The sequence below is a fragment of the Lepidochelys olivacea genome, assembly GCF_965140295.1.
Source record: "Lepidochelys olivacea isolate rLepOli2 genome assembly, chromosome: 2".
NCBI classification, from domain to species: domain Eukaryota; kingdom Metazoa; phylum Chordata; order Testudines; family Cheloniidae; genus Lepidochelys; species Lepidochelys olivacea.
The window spans coordinates 257,607,769-257,623,987 of NC_140412.1; the positions used below are offsets into that span (position 1 = coordinate 257,607,769).

At 41.8% G+C, this 16,219-nt stretch overlaps 1 long non-coding RNA gene across 1 annotated transcript in view; it reads right to left on the reverse strand.

Moving 5' to 3' along the window:
• LOC311515405 overlaps positions 1 to 15,606 on the reverse strand; it is a 76,933-nt gene extending 61,327 nt beyond the window's left edge. Inside the window, exon 1 of the long non-coding RNA XR_014710128.1 lies at positions 15,409 to 15,606. This is a non-coding gene — a long non-coding RNA (uncharacterized lncRNA). The remainder of the gene's footprint in view (positions 1 to 15,408) is intronic.
• Between the last annotated feature and the right edge of the window lie 613 nt (positions 15,607 to 16,219).

The window sequence follows — 16,219 nt, forward strand, 5'->3', positions numbered from 1 at the left end:
AAAACAGTGTGAGCTTGAACTTTCTATAATTAGAAAGCAATAAAACCAAATTAATTAAGCCACTGTATTACAGGCTCCTCCTTTTACACAAGCTTGTCAAGAAGGTCTGCAATCCACAGGAGTTCAAGACCTATGGGCTGTCAAATTTGGGATGTCAAATTTTTGTCACTTTCTTTTAAAGTATAAGTAACAAGGGGGAGGCGGAACTTATTACTCCATGGTTTGATTACTCCCAACTTGCCTGAGTGATGAGAGTTCCAAAGAAACTGGGCCTTTCAGTCCCTTATATCTTTGTTTCCTTTTATCACAATAAGGCAATGAACAGACAATACTATCATCCATAGTGTTTCCAATTATTTCACTGTAGATAGTATGAAGTGTACTCCATACCAACAGTGGCAAGAGCTACTCCCTGCAGAGTTCCTCTGAGCTGTCTGCACAGACAGCTTCTCATTCACTGTGCTCCCAGTGACAACACACTGACTGCAGCCCAGTCACCAGAGATGAGAGGAGGAACTTCCTACCACACACAGAGACAGCCACAGGACTTTTTTAGTTCCATTAAATCCATAGGTCCCTTTTACTAATTCCCAGGACACTACTGACAACCATTCTAAGGGAAGGGTCACCAGCCAAGGCCGTGGATCATGCCACGGTTTCCCCTTTTGGCTATGTAACTCAGTCCTGAGTCAGACTTCACCTTCAGTAACCCATTGTTCAAGGAAGGACTTTAATGGTGATTAATGAATAAATTAAAATAAAGAATTCTAGGCTTCAGTTTTCCTCCTCCTCAGGGGATGATCCTTCTCACCGTCTCTGTCATAAATATAAAGGGAAGGGTAAACCCCTTTGAAATCCCTCCTGGCCAGGGGAAAGCTCCTCTCACCTGTAAAGGGTTAAGAAGCTAAAGGTAACCTCGCTGGCACCTGACCAAAATGACCAATGAGGAGACAAGATACTTTCAAAAGCTGGGAGAAGGGAGAGAAACAAAGGGTCTGTGGGTCTGTCTTATGCTGTTTTCTGCCGGGGATAGACCAGGAATGGAGTCTTAGAACTTTTAGTAAGTAATCTAGCTAGGTATGTGTTAGATTATGATTTCTTTAAAGGGCTGAGAAAAGAACTGTGCTGAATAGAATAACTATTTCTGTCTGTGTATCTTTTTTGTAACTTAAGGTTTTGCCTAGAGGGGTTCTCAATGTTTTTGAATCTAATTACCCTGTAAGATATCTACCATCCTGATTTTACAGGGGGGATTTCTTCAATTCTATTTACTTCTATTTTTATTAAAAGTCTTCTTGTAAGAAACTGAATGCTTTTTCATTGTTCTCAGATCCAAGGGTTTGGGTCTGTGGTCACCTATGCAAATTGGTGAGGCTTTTTATCCAACATTTCCCAGGAAAGGGGGGGTGCAAGTGTTGGGAGGATTGTTCATTGTTCTTAAGATCCAAGGGTCTGGGTCTGTAGTCACCTAGGCAAATTGGTGAGGCTTTTTTTCAAACCTTGTCCAGGAAGTGGGGTGCAAGGTTTTGGGAAGTATTTTGGGGGGAAAGACGCATCCAAACAGCTCTTCCCCAGTAACCAGTATTTGTTTGGTGGTGGTAGCCGCCAATCCAAGGACAACAGGTGGAATATTTTGTACCTTGGGGAAGTTTTGACCTAAGCTGGTAAAGATAAGCTTAGGAGGTTTTTCATGCAGGTCCCCACATCTGTACCCTAGAGTTCAGAGTAGGGGAGGAACCTTGACAGTCTCTCATCAGTAATTTGTCATCAGCCCCTTTTGCATTCCAGACTCTGCTGCTCTACCCCACATCCACTCTGGAGTTCAGTCTCTTCTTCTGCTATTTCTCGATGGAGAGCTAATGTCTTAGATACTTTCTCTTCAGGATGTCTCTGTCAGCACACTCTTTAGCTTCCTGCTTCCTTCCCAGGCTCAAACTGTAAACCTCTCTGGTCCAGAGGTGGATACCAACTCTCCTCCTGGACCTTGCTGATTGACTAGCTCCCCACTGTCTCCCTTCTCCAGTGATTCCGACTGTTCTCTTCAGGCTCTTACTGTCTAAGCTGCCATTCAGGGCTTGTCCCTACAGCAGCCTATTGCATGCCTATTGCATGTCCAGCCTGTAACAGTCATAGAGCTTCGCTAAAGAGAGCTTCCTCTTTATACTGTTCTAGCAGTCTCTGCCAGTGAAGAAGTGACTCATTCTAAAGTCTCCAACTCTACCTCCCACTTGGTTGAAAGAACAACAGGTATGTGGGCGAGTAGGTGAACACGCTCGTGTGTGTGTCAGAGAGAGAGGTGATAAACAGAGGTAGCAACAGGTAAGGCTGAGAAAAAAGAGCTAAAGGCAGTAACTGAGAGGTACTAGGGACTGTGTGTGTGCGTGTGTGTGTGTGTGAGAGAGAAGTGGAGGTGTCAGATTGTTTTGTGGCTTGGACTGTTTGATCTGTACTCTGGGAATAGAGGAGACTATTACAGGGTGGAATTGATTCATTTTCTTATAGTGAGGAGAACTGATGGATTTTTTTTCCAGGGAGGAACCGTGATGTAGGAGGAATTGATAGATTTATTGTAGCCTAGGGAGGAGGCAAACTTTGAAGTATTACTTGGGAATTTGATCAAAAGTAATTATTTTCTCCTTCCTCTGGCCAAAATATTTTTAATAAATATTTGTAATAATTAATGTGTTGCTGTTTTTGGCTAAATTTAGAAGCTCATGGTATTGTGGGATGTTGGAAGCATTCATAATCAAGCACTAATTTATAAGTATGTGAAGTAATATTGAAGTAATCAAGAAATGGATCCTTGATACATAATACTCAGGATGAGCCCTTGACATTGGGTTTGTTAATGCTCAAGATGTTATATGCTCAGAAGGTTAGAAATTAAGAAAAGTTGTATAAAATATTTCCACTGTTCATTCAATTTAATAGCATATTTTGTCATGTCTTGATTTTATAGATATGCAGGGGAGTTTAGTGATCTAGGCAATGTTTTGGTACTTCGTACATTCAGGGTTCTGAGAGCTTTAAAAACTATTTCAATACTCCCAGGTAAGAAGCCCAGATTTTTGAATATTTTCTGTCAACTACAAGTGATTCTCTCCTCCAACCATTTCATTGGTTTTGTAGGTCTTTTGTCTTTTTTTTATCTGAGTGACTTTGTGTTACAGAAACAACTGAATTTGTGGATGTGGTGGTGTCTCAGGATTGTTGGCCCAGTCAGAATAATTTAAGCACTGGAAACAATCTGCCATTTTAGTTATTTTGATTGTTCATGTCTTTAAGCATTTTGCTTGATTTTTATAATATCTGTTATACAGAAGGCTGTTCTAATTGTTCTTGTTGATCATTGTTTTGACTGTGCAATGTCCTTAATGACTCAGCAGACTTCTGCTTTATAATTAATATTTATTATTATTAGGTCAAATCCTATTCAGTTTTTACTCATGCCTTAATCAGGCAAATCAATTAGGTGTTTGCTGGTAATCAGGAGCTTCTAACAAAGTGGCTGATGCACTCTCCCATGAAAGTTTCCCAGAATCAACTGGTTAAAATCGTCCTTGAGATGTGGAAAATATTGTTAGTCTTTATATATATGGTAGTATATTTAGAGGTGCATGTGTCTTATTAACTCTGTTTTCTCCCAGAGCTCCAGGAAGAAATCACAGCCAGTGTTTCACCCTATTTGTGATTTGGGGGGCGTGTCATAAATATAAAGGGAAGGGTAAACACCTTTAAATCCCTCCTGGCCAGAGGAAAAACCCTTTCACCTGTAAAGGGTTAAGAAGCTAAGACAACCTCGCTGGCACCTGACCAAAATGACCAATGAGGAGACAAGATACTTTCAAAGTGGGAGAGGGGGGAAACAAAGGGTTCTCTTTGTCTGTGTGTTGTTTTTGCCAGGACCAGAGCAGGAATGCAGGTCAGAACTCCTGTAAAAAGTCAGTAAGCAATCTAGTTAGATATGAGTTAGATTCTGTTTTGTTTAAATGGCTGATAAAATAAGTTGTGCTGAATGGAATGTATATTCCTGTTTTTGCGTCTTTTTGTAACTTAAGGTTTTGCCTAGAGGGATTCTCTATGTTTTGAATCTGATTACCCTGTAAGGAATTTACCATCCTGATTTTACAGAGTCGATTCATTTACTTTTTCTTCAATTAAAATTCTTCTTTTAAGAACCTGATTGCTTTTTCATTGTTCTTGAGATCCAAGGGTTTGGGTCTGTGTTCACCTATGCAAATTGGTGAGGATTTTTATCAAGCCTTCCCCAGGAAAGGGGGTATAGGGCTTGGGGGGCTTCTGGGGGGAAAGACGTTTCCAAGTCGGCTCTTTCCCCGTTATATCTGTTAGATGCTTGGTGGTGGCAGCAATAAAGTCCAGGGACAAAAGGTAAAATAGTTTGTACCTTGGGGAAGTTTTAACCTAAACTGGTGAAAATAAGCTTAGGGGGTTTTCATGCAGGTCCCCATATCTGTACCCTAGAGTTCAGAGTGGGGAAGGAACCTTGACAGATCCGAACTCCAATTTGATTTCCTAACACTGTGTAATCCATCAAACTACACTTTGTGCAAAGCTTAGATAGGAGTATGCTAATGTAATGTCAATGGTGATTAAACTTGTCAGCTTTCTTCAGTCTAAGTCAGCACTACAACACAGGCAGTTCAAAAGCTTTCTTTCAGAAATATCTGCCGATTACAATGACCTGTTGGTTCATGACATCTGCTCTCTGAGCAGAGGGGAAGTACTAAGAAGGCTGTGGGAAATTCAAATTCATGTGGAAGAAGATCTATGCAATATCCCAGAGAAAATGGCAGAAGAGCTACACTCATTTTTGAGGGATGCCGCAAGCATGATCATCCTGGCCTTCCTTGTTGATTTGACAAGGCCACTTAAATTGTTCCAACTTAAAGCTATAGGGGCAAAATCACAATGTAATGGATCTCCACAGCACTGTCGCTTCATTTCAAAACAAACTGTCTCTCTTCAAAAGAGATCTGAAAACTGGGGAGATGCTTCATTTCCCAATGCTGCTAAATTGCCAGGACATTGCAGATGTAAATCAGATGGCACCATCTCTGGACAGGCTTCTTCAAAGCTCCCAGCAGAGGTTCCAAGAATTTAAGTGTTAACATCTCCCTGTTTGTAAGGAACCCATTCATGGTACAAGCAAATGGCACTTGGTGTGATCAAGCAAAAGCATCCTTTGCAGATGTTGAAAAAGCAAAACTACAAATGGAGCTTACTGATTTACAAGCGGATGAAGTGCTTAAGGTGCGGCACACTGAAACTACATCTGAAATTTTCTGGACAACCCTTCTGCTGAACTCCAAGTATCCACATTTGACGAAGATGGCATTTAACATTTTGACTGTTTGGCTCAACATACCTGTGAGTCAGCATTCTCAACAACAAACAATATTAAATCATATAATCACTCTGTTCTGACTGATAATAATCTGTGCAATTGCCTCCGTCTTGCCTTGCCAGAACTCACTACAACCTTAAAGGCCCTTGTCCAGAAGAGGACCTGTCACTTTTCCCACTGATGGCAAGTATTATAATTATACACTATTCATGCGTATTTTATTTTAAATTTGTATTGCCACATAAAATTACATTTTCAGTAGTGACACTGTAGTTTAACAGGTATCTCATAGTAATTATTCATGATTCTTTTACTTAATATGTGTGTGTTTGTCAAATTTATTGTAGGCATATGTATATGGATAAACATTCAAAACTTTCAAGCCTTTTGTGGCTTATTTAATATTAGTTTGAAAGAAAATAACACTTAATACACATGAACTCTCCATCTTAGGTTGAATCACACTTAATACACATGAACTCTCCATCTTAGGTTGAATCACATCTTTCTAATAACAATCTAAGTTAATACTCTTGTAAACTCATAACACTTTCAAAACTTAAAACAGTAGTCAGAAAGTGTTTTAATGCTAATATTTGCATCTATTTGACATTTTATCTATGTACTTTTTTAAAGTCTCAGTCTCCTTTCTTGGAGGTTATTTCTGGGTTATACAGTGGTTTGATTTTATTTTTCATTTAATGTACTAAAACTGTAAGTAATAGGTATATTACTAATGCACAGCATTGTATGTGTTTGTTGAACAGGGGCACTCTTGATGTGAAAAATGTTTCTCTGGGGCCTGGACCTTGACTATACCTTGACCAAGAAATGTGGACCTTGACAAAAAATAATTGACTATCCCTGATTTATAGTCATGGACAATGCTTTGAACTACATCATAAGTACAGTACTATCTCAACATGCAGAGCCCCGCAACCAATTCCACCCCTGTGCCTTTTATTCTCAGAAGTGAAGCTTGGCAGAAACAAATTACAATATTTGGGACAAGGAGCTTTTGAGCTAAGGTGGCTTTTGCAGAGTAGCAGCACTTACTATAAGGAGCTTAGTTCCCTGTCTAAGGCTTGATGGACCACAAGAACCTGTAGTACTGGTGAACTTCTAGATATCTTAACCAACAGCAGATCCACTCCTCTCTCTTCTTCATTCGCTTTTACTTTGTTGTAACCTATGATCCAGGGACAAGAAATGGAAAGACTGATATCCTATCCTGCAAAGATGAATATCTTAAAACTGGCAATTAGCACTCTGCCACTGAGCTCAAGGCATCCAACTTTGTCAATGGGACAATCAACAGCAGCCTGATATCCTCCATCTGCTCCCTGATGACCCATTTGCAACCCAAATCTGCAGATCCTAAAGGATACAGGTACCTGACCTCCAAGTTCTCACTACAGAATTGCCTCCTCTTCTGCAAGGTTTGAATTCTAAAGTATAGACAATATATTCATGTAATATTTAAGAAAAGTTTTGTAAATGAGTTCCAATACTTCATGGATTAGGGACCCAATCTTGTGGGGTTCCAGGGGCTTCTGTATAGATTCAGGTTAATCTTTCTAACTACCCAATGGGGCTCAGTCTAGAAGATGCCATCAGAGATGCTTAGGTATGCAGTTCTCAAACTGCATTTGTCTCTCCAGAAAGAATATAACATGTTTGTTAACAGCAAAAATGTTTTTAAATCAATAATATATAGAGGTGAGAAATAACAGTCCTCAACCCTATTGTCCCTAGAGTAAATCCCTTATCTCTTTCTAGATGTGCGAAGTTTCAAAAAGTTCAATGAATAGAAGATTGTTGGGGGAAGAATACATTTGGACAAGGAGAAGAAGTCTGGAGATAAATGTGAGAAGGGAGGGACAGGCAGTAGAAACAAAAGTGAAACTGTTTGAGCAGCGTATTCCAGAAGTCTTGAGGTCTTTCTGAGTGATTTGAGATCTACCATACCAGTAGAAAATCTGTAGCTCACCAAAGCTCATGCTCAAATAAATTGGTTAGTCTCTAAGGTGCCACAAGTACTCCTTTTCTAGTTGTGTTTTATTTTGCAGGTTACAGTGAACCACTTCAGGACTTGATTCTGCAAGCCCTGAAGTAAATAGGGTTTGACACATGGAATGCTTGTACGATTACATCCCCAGGCTGCATGTTAACAGACTGTAAAAATGTTGCAAAAAGAAAAGGAGTACTTGTGGCACCTTAGAGACTAACCAATTTATTAGAGCATAAGCTTTCGTGAGCTACAGCTCACTTCATCAGATGCATATCGTGGAAACTGCAGCAGACTTTATATATACAGAGAGAATATGAACCAATACCTCCTCCCACCCCACTGTCCTGCTGGTAATAGCTTATCTAAAGTGATCATCAGGTGGGCCATCTCCAGCACAAATCCAGGTTTTCTCACCCTCCACCCCCCCACACAAATTCACTCTCCTGCTGGTGATAGCCCAACTTGATTGTCATGCACATTGTGTAAAGAGTTGTCACTTTGGATGGGCTATCACCAGCAGGAGAGTGAGTTTGTGTGTGTATGGGGGTGGGGGGGATGTGAGAAAACCTGGATTTGTGCAGGAAATAGCCCAACTTGATTGTCATGCACATTGTGTAAAGAGTTGTCACTTTGGATGGGCTATCACCAGCAGGAGAGTGAATTTGTGTGTGGGGGTGGAGGGTGAGAAAACCTGGATTTGTGCTGGAAATGGCCCACCTGATGATCACTTTAGATAAGCTATTACCAGCAGGACAGTGGGGTGGGAGGAGGTATTGGTTCATATTCTCTCTGTATATATAAAGTCTCTCTGTATATATAAATATCTGCAGTTTCCACAGTATGCATCCGATGAAGTGAGCTGTAGCTCACGAAAGCTTATGCTCTAATAAATTGGTTAGTCTCTAAGGTGCCACAAGTACTCCTTTTCTTTTTGCGAATACAGACTAACACGGCTGTTACTCTGAAACCTGTCATTATGCAAGGCACTGCATTTAGCCGTATGGAGTGGAAATCTATCAACTGCATGAAAAAACTTGTACAGATACAGACAGACATCATCTTCCTTTCCAAATGCAAACAGATGGACATCGTACCAAAAGGACTGAAGGTAAAAAATCCATCACAATCTACATACCACACAGACTATGCTGACAGCTTGTGCCACAAGCTCTCAAAGAAACTGCGGAATCACCTGATCAACATCCTCTACAGCAAACAGGGAAAGATAAAGAATGAGCTCTCAAAAATGGATACTCTCATAAAAAACCAGCCTTCCACACAAACTTCCTCATGGCTGGATTTTACTAAAACTAGACAAGCCATTTACAACGCACACTTTGCTTCTCTACAAAAGAAAAAGGACACTAAACTTTCTAAACTACTACATGCTACAAGGGGCCACAGCAATGGTTCCCTCAACCCACCTAGCAATATTGTTAACCTATCCAACTATACTCTCAGCCCAGCAGAAGCAGCTGTTCTATCTCGGGGCCTCTCCTTCTGCCCCTCCACCCCCACGAACATGATACAGTTCTGTGGTGACCTAGAATCCTATTTTCGACGTCTCCGACTCAAGGAATATTTCCAAAATACCTCTGAACAGCATACTAATCCACAGAGGTCTCCCTACCAACACTACAGAAAGAGGGATTCTAGGTGGACTCCTCCTGAAGGTCGAAACAGCAGACTGGACTTCTACATAGAGTGCTTCCGCCGACGTGCACGGGCTGAAATTGTGGAAAAGAAGCATCACTTGCCCCATAACCTCAGCCATGCGGAACGCAATGCCATCCACAGCCTCAGAAACAACTCTGACATCATAATCAAAAAGGCTGACAAAGGAGGTGCTGTTGTCATCATGAATAGGTCGGAATATGAACAAGAGGCTGCTCGGCAGCTCTCCAACACGAGTTTCTACAAGCCATTACCCTCTGATCCCACTGAGAGTTACCAAAAGCAACTACAGCATTTGCTCAAGAAACTTCCTGAAAAAGCACAAGATCAAATCCGCACAGACACACCCCTGGAACCCCGACCTAGGATATTCTATCTACTACCCAAGATCCATAAACCTGGAAATCCTGGGCGCCCCCTCATCTCAGGCATTGGCACCCTGACAGCAGGATTGTCTGGCTATGTAGACTCCCTCCTCAGGCCCTACGCTACCAGCACTCCCAGCTACCTTCGAGACACCACTGACTTCCTGAGGAAACTTCAATCCATCGGTGATCTTCCTGATAACACCATCCTGGCCACTATGGATGTAGAAGCCCTCTACACCAACATTCCACACAAAGATGGACTACAAGCCGTCAAGAACACTATCCCTGATAATGTCACGGCTAACCTGGTGGCTGAACTTTGTGACTTTGTCCTTACCCATAACTACTTCACATTTGGGGACAATGTATACCTTCAGATCAGCGGCACTGCTATGGGTACCCGCATGGCCCCACAGTATGCCAACATTTTTATGGCTGATTTAGAACAACGCTTCCTCAGCTCTCGTCCCCTAAAGCCCCTACTCTACTTGCGCTATATTGATGACATCTTCATCATCTGGACCCATGGAAAAGAAGCCCTTGAGGAATTCCACCATGATTTCAACAATTTCCATCCCACCATCAACCTCAGCCTGGTCCAGTCCACACAAGAGATCCACTTCCTGGACACTACAGTGCTAATAAACAATGGTCACATAAACACCACCCTATACCGGAAACCTACTGACCGCTATTCCTACCTGCATGCCTCCAGCTTTCACCCTGACCACACCACACGATCCATCGTCTACAGCCAAGCTCTGCGATACAACCGCATTTGCTCCAACCCCTCAGACAGAGACAAACACCTACAAGATCTCTGTCAAGCTTTCTTACAACTACAATACCCACCTGCAGAAGTAAAGAAACAGATTGATAGAGCCAGAAGAGTTCCCAGAAGTTACCTACTACAGGACAGGCCTAACAAAGAAAATAACAGAACGCCACTAGCCGTCACCTTCAGCCCCCAACTAAAACCCCTCCAACGCATTATTAAGGATCTACAACCTATCCGAAAGGATGACCCAACACTCTCACAAATCTTGGGAGACAGGCCAGTCCTTGCCTACAGACAGCCCCGCAACCTGAAGCAAATACTCACGAACAACCACATACCACACAACAGAACCACTAACCCAGGAACTTATCTTTGCAACAAAGCCCGTTGCCAATTGTGCCCACATATCTATTCAGGGGACACCATCACAGGGCCTAATCACATCAGCCACACTATCAGAGGCTCGTTCACCTGCACATCCACCAATGTGATATATGCCATCATGTGCCAGCAATGCCCCTCTGCCATGTACATTGGTCAAACTGGACAGTCTCTACGTACAAGAATAAATGGACACAAATCAGATGTCAAGAATTATAACATTCATAAACCAGTCGGAGAACACTTCAATCTCTCTGGTCACGCAATCACAGACATGAAGGTCGCTATCTTAAAACAAAAAAACTTCAAATCCAGACTCCAGCAAGAAACTGCTGAATTGGAATTCATTTGCAAATTGGATACTATTAATTTAGGCTTAAATAGAGACTGGGAGTGGCTAAGTCATTATGCAGGGTAGCCTGTTTCCTCTTGTTTTTTGCTACCCCCCCCCCCCCCGATGTTCTGGTTTAACTTGGATTTAAACTTGAAGAGTGGTCAGTTTGGATGAGCTATTACCAGCAGGAGAGTGAGTTTGTGTGTGTATGGGGGTGGGGGGGGATGTGAGAAAACCTGGATTTGTGCAGGAAATAGCCCAACTTGATTGTCATGCACATTGTGTAAAGAGTTGTCACTTTGGATGGGCTATCACCAGCAGGAGAGTGAATTTGTGTGTGGGGGTGGAGGGTGAGAAAACCTGGATTTGTGCTGGAAATGGCCCACCTGATGATCACTTTAGATAAGCTATTACCAGCAGGACAGTGGGGTGGGAGGAGGTATTGGTTCATATTCTCTCTGTATATATAAAGTCTGCTGCAGTTTCCACGATATGCATCTGATGAAGTGAGCTGTAGCTCACGAAAGCTTATGCTCTAATAAATTGGTTAGTCTCTAAGGTGCCACAAGTACTCCTTTTCTTTTTGCGAATACAGACTAACACGGCTGTTACTCTGAAACCTGTAAAAATGTTGATATACCGAAACACCAGGACTCAAAATATCAGACATTTAGCTGGATAACAAGAATATTCAGTTACAATAATAGAGAATTTTTTTAAAAAAAGTGTTTTGAAGGATTATAAACTTTTTCTTCAGGACTTAAGATAAACCTCTAACGGGTTTGGAAAGAAACTTCCCCTGGGGGCAAGTTACGCCATAACTTCCTACTGCAGGTGGGAGGTGGGGGTGTTAAATCTTCCTCTGAAGCATCTGAAACTAGCAGGATGGGGAACTAAATGAACCCCTAAATGGGCGATCCAGTCTGCCACTTCCAATAATCTTGAGGAATACTCAGCTCTTCTGAACATTAGACACTGGGGTGTTTAAGATTAGCTACCTAAAGGTAGGTGCCTAATATTAAGTATGCGAGTTTGAATGTGTATAACTATTTTTAAAATGTACCATATTCACATGGAGTTAAATTACAAAGTTAAAGCACATGCTATAGATAATTTTCAAATTATAACCTGGATTTAGAGTATTTTTAGAACTATACGATTTCGACAATCTTTAGAAGACTTCTATATGTGATAGTAGCACAGTCTGGTATGGCTGTAGCATGTCAGCATTTACAATGAAAACTCCTTTTGGAAGTGTTTATTAGGGAACCAGAAAAATTCAATTTGAGCTACGAACTGATGTGTTTATATTTCAGCAGAGAAACAATGTTTTGTTATTATATTTTTACAAATTATAATGTTTTTAAAGTCTGACGAGTTTTAGATTATGTATGGGAACAAAAGCAAATGAAGGGCAACTTAAGGGGGTAAATCTTACCAGACAATCTCTAAGTTTGTCAATTCAAACAAAAGTCTTGGTGCTATTTTATTATTTGCTGCATGGCATTTCAAATTTTACAAAGATTCTGCAGGATTAACTTAGTTTTTGTCAAACAGATTTGAGATAAAAAAGACTATTGCCTTTATTTTCCCATCACAATCAGGATAATATTCTTTCACCGTTAAAGTTTAGGGACCCTCTGATAACAATGAGATTTTTGCACATCAGAGTGGATAGAAGTCAACGATTTTTTAAAAAAAAAAATTAAAAATCGGATTTTTTATTTAAATCGGATTTTTTTAATAAAATGCTTTTTGAGGGGAAAAAAACCTATCTAAAGATAGTTTTAATTAAGATACATTATAGCTCAAAGATATCTCATCATGGAATAGGGATTATAAATTCTAAAGTATGAGACAATATATTCAAGTAATGTTTAAGAAAAGTTTTGCAAATGAGTTCCAATACTTCATGGATTAGGGACCCAATCTTATGGGATTCCAGGGTCTTCTGTATAGATTATTTAGGTTAATCTTTCTATCTACCTAATGGGACTCAGTGCTCAGTCTAGAAGATACCATCAGAGATGCTTAGGTTTGCAGTTCTGAAACTGTGCATTTGTGTCTCCAGAGATAACATGCTTGTTAACAGCAAAAGTGTTTTTAAATAAATATACAGAGGTGAGAAATAACAGACCTCAACCCTACTGTCCCTCTGCAAATTTGTATACACAGGGTCAATCCCTTACCTCTCTCTACAAGTGCAAAGTTTCAAAAAGTTCAACGAATAGAAGATTATTGGGGGCGGAATAGATCTGGACTGGGAGAAGAAGTCTGGAGATAAATGTGAGAAGGGAAGGACAGGCAGTAGAAACAAAAGTGAAACTGTTCGAGCAGCATATTCCAGAAGGCTTAAGGTCTTTCTGAGCGTAGCCTTCATTGATTTGAGATCTACTATACCATTCTCTCACTAGAAGGGAAAGCCAATAATGGCAGCAGGCCGTAAAAGAGACCCAATTTGGGAATAAGAACCATTCAAGAAATATATGTTTGCTGATGATGTTTTAAAGAAAAATCACACCAGTGAACTTGTGGAAATCACTTAAGCACATGGATTCAGAGACTGTTGAAGTGATAATCTCACTTTAATAACAGTAGCTTCTTCTGCAGGTGTAGAAAGAATATTTTCTTCCTTTGGACTAATTCATTCCAAATTGAGAACTCGTTTGGAACCTGAAAAAGCAGGAAAACTTGTTTTTCTTTTCCAGATTATGAACAAACAGGAAAAAGAAGGTGAAGATGACTGAGTTAGCTGCAGAAGCCAATATTTTAAGTTTCTCATGTTGAGCTGGCGGACAGTCGATTTAATTTTTTTTAATATTTCATTTAACTATTTTAGTTAAAAACAATTTTAACAAAAACAAACCTGATTTTAAAAAACTTGAATGTTTAAATTCAAAAATTAATATGCTTGTTTTTTAAAATTATATATTTGCAGTTGAAGAAAAAAATCCAAAATAAATAACGTTGTTTTAGTTAAATAAAACAATGTAAATGTCTGTCTGATGATGTTCCCCTCCTAATACAGCATGGCAAGAAAATCCTCCAAATATTAATGATAACCTGTTGAATTGGCCATAGTTCACCATCCAATGACTTCATAATTATCTGCTTCAGTTGCCTTTGGTAAATGAAATAACAAAACATATATTCATATATCATTCTGATATAGCTGTAAAACTAATCTGAAAAGTTTTCAAAATAAATCATTTTTAAAAGGTATAGTATCTTCTAAAAATGAAACCTATATCTATCTCTGAGTTGCGAAGAATATGTATTAAGGTTATAACAACCAACAAGAATGCAATTTTATGTAGAAATCCATGATTAAATCAAGTCTTCCTGACTAACAATTTAAATCAATTTGATTTAAATCAAATCCACCTTGCTGCACATGGAAGATTTGCAAAATAACTACTTCTAAATATTGGCCCAAATTAAGGCCTTCCTAAGGTAGAGGTGTTAAGAAAGGAGGCAACACAACACAGATATTTACTCCTAATTAAAGAGCCACAATTTTAAAAAGGAAGTTTTCTGCCCAAAAAGCATAGCAGTAAGTGTGAAGCTATGCGAAGCACAGACCTCCAGCAAGATACTCAGTTTTCCCTTCTGTAAAATAGGGATGATAATACTTCCCTATTTTACAGGGTTGTTTTATGTGTTAAATCAGTGGGACTATTCATGGAGAAAAATACTTCGCATGAAAAAGGGAGGCAGAATCTGACCCCTATGTTTGCAAAGTGCTTCAAGATCTTCAGATGCTACAGAAATGCAAAGTTTTATTATTGTTTGCCTAAAAGTAGATATCAAGAACCAGAATAAAACCACACACCACAGCCTGGAGCCCCCAATGAGGTACGAGTTTGGTGTCATGTTTGTATATGACTATTGTTAGCATTAACTTTGATCGGTCATCTAGAAAATATTATGTAAACTCACTTCTTAAACCTGAAACCTTTTGGCCACTAAATCTAAATATATCACAACGTGTATAACAGGCCAACATTAAAATTACTTCATGGTTGGGCTGCTTCCCAAAAGAAAACTGTTTCCCCCAAAACAGCCTGCATTTCTGAAGGTCTTTCTCCTACGCTTGCCATCTGTTAAGGCTCTGCCGATAGCGACCATTCACAATGAGACAGACATCTCCTCCATCTCATCCTGAATCAGGTCCTCCCAGCTTTCCTGGAGCCAGCATCTCTTGGCAGCAATGTGCCCCCAAAGCAGCAGCAGCACCTTCAAACGCCTAACTCAACAGCCCCGCGCGAAGGCGGCCACGGGCAGCGGGCGCAGGGGGGAGAGGGGCGGGCAGCGGGGGGCTCTGGGGCGGTCCCGGTGTCGCCCAAGTCTCCTGTCGGAACCATTCACCAGCAGTGGAAGCGGGGCCCCAGCGCGGGAAGGGTCGCCCCCCCCAGTGACAGCTCTCTCCTTCTCGGCCCCATCCAGAACAGGGCTCATTCTCCCCTCACCACGAACAACCCAAGGCGAGACACTTACTGGCTTTATTCGCTATTTCCTGCTAAACCCAGCGCCCCAGCATTGTATCCACAGAGTCTGACTCCCAGCTCGGGAACTCCCCGGGGGCGGAAACTCCAGCTCATTGCGGCGGCTCTGTCCCCCCGCAGCGCTTCCTCCCCGTCCTGGACGGCGCCCGCGCCACAGGCGGCATGATTTGTTCGCGCCCCGCCTGCATGTGTGGGGACGCGCAGCTCCCGGCCCGTCCAGCCCAGGGGAGGCGTTAGCAGGCGCCGCCCCGCGCCAGCCCCAGCCCCAGCCCCGCGCTCTCTGCCCGCTACCTGCCAGCGCCGGACTCTCCGAGCGCGTCTCCCAGCGCGAGCGCTGCCCGGCAGCGCCCCCTGCTGGCAACTGGCCGCTTCTCAATGGGTAAAATAGGAGAGGCCTGGCGGTGAAGGTTTTGCACTTAAGCCTAGTGATGAGCAGCCAGAAGGTCAAGAACCGGTTCCTTCACTTGCACCGGGTCTTCGGTGGTACTTCGGTGGCATGTCCTTCAGTCCCTCCGGGTCTGTATGCCGCCGAAGGCTCGGAGTGCCACCCGGTCAGTAAAAAGTCACATGGGAGCCTCCCCAGCCGAGAGCTCAGGCGGGGCGGAAAGGACGGTCCCACGGGCCACATCCTGTCCGTCCCACCTGAGCTTCCCCACCCCTTTAACAACCGGTTCTAAACCGGCTTCAAAATTTAACAACCAGTTCGCACGAACCGGCTCCAGTTCACCCCTGCTTACACCCACCCCAGCTGTGGGCTAATCTTCCCTAGCTTTTCCTTGCAGTCTGCAATCAATCTGGTGCCC